The 1432-nt window shown below is 48.0% G+C and overlaps 1 non-coding gene across 1 annotated transcript; it reads right to left on the reverse strand.

The window, feature by feature from the left end:
* Positions 1-281: 281 nt before the first annotated feature.
* Trnas-cga lies at positions 282-356 on the reverse strand. Its single transcript has one exon. It is a non-coding gene; the product is annotated as a tRNA-Ser (tRNA).
* Between the last annotated feature and the right edge of the window lie 1076 nt (positions 357-1432).

Below are 1432 nucleotides of genomic sequence, written 5' to 3' on the forward strand. Positions count from 1 at the left end.
TCTCCCTTTACGTACTGAATTATTGGTTCAATATCCTCATATACTTTCTCTGTCTCTTCGACTTCAGCTTGTGACATCGGTATGTATACCTGAACTATCGTTGTCGATGCTGGTTTGCTGTCAACTCTGTCAGGTACAACTCTACCACTGAACTGTTCACAGTAACACACTTTCTGCCCTATCTTGGTATTCATAACGAATCCTAAATTCGTTACACCATTTTATGCAGCTGTTGATATTACTGTATACTCATCTGACAAGAAATCGTCAGATTAAAACCGTGTGCCGGACCGAGACTCGAACTCGGGACCTTTGCCTTTCGCGGGCAAGTGCTCTACCAACTGAGCTACCCAGGCACGACTCACGCCCCGTCCTCAGAGCTGCACTTCTGCCAGTATCTCGTCTCCTACCGTCCAAACTTTACAGAAGCTCTCCTGCGAGCCTTGCAGAACTAGCACTCCTGAAAGAAAGGATATTACGGAGTCATGGCTTAGCCACAGCATGGGGAATGTTTCCAGGACGGGGCGTGAGTCGTGCTTGGGTAACTCAGTTGGTAGAGCACTTGCCCGCGAAAGGCAAAGGTCCCGAGTTCGAGTCTCGGTCCGGCACACAATGTTAATCTGCCAGGAAGTTTCATATCAGCGCACACTCCGCTGCAGAGTGAAAATCTAATTCAAGAAATCGTCGTCTGCTTTCCATTCACTTTAATGATCAGTACTATATCTAGCTTGAGGCTTTGAATTTCCCTTTTTAGATTTTCCAGCTTCCATACCACGTTGAAGCTTCTGACATTCCACACCCCGACACGTAAAGCGTTATTAAATCTTTTCCTCATGTTAACCCCTTCCCCATTGGGAACCTCTGCTGGATATGTGAATGGGGGACTACTTCGGAATCTGTTTCCAATGGAGAGGTCATCATGACACTTTTTCAGCTACAAACCCCATGTCCTGTAGATACACATTATCATTCTTCAATGCGGTAGTTTAACTTGCCTTCTGCATCCCCATGCCGTTGATAATTGCTCAGTCTTTCGCCTTTAAGGGCAGTTTCCCATGCCAAGCGCAAGAGAGTGCCACGAATCACTGTGCGCTCCTCTGCCCTCTTTACAAGGACGCTGGCAGAGTGAGGGGGACTTCTTATGCGTAAGTCGTCGGCATAAATTGATGATTTTTATTGAGAATCCGGGACAGAGGACGTTTTGGTTATTAATGGAAGACGCTACCTCTAGACCACGGGTGACAGCGATCCGCTGTTGCTAACTGAAACTGGAACTCGTCTAATCAGGCCACTGTTTTCCAGTCGTCCAGAGTTCAGCTGACGTGGTCTCGAGCCCGGGAGAGTCTCTGCAGGCGATGATGTCGCGCTGTTAGCAGAGGCACTCGCATCGGTCGTCTGCTGCCACAGACCATTAACGCCAAATTTCGCCCCA

Source organism: Schistocerca americana, chromosome 9, assembly GCF_021461395.2.
Source record: "Schistocerca americana isolate TAMUIC-IGC-003095 chromosome 9, iqSchAmer2.1, whole genome shotgun sequence".
Taxonomy (NCBI): Eukaryota; Metazoa; Arthropoda; class Insecta; order Orthoptera; family Acrididae; genus Schistocerca; species Schistocerca americana.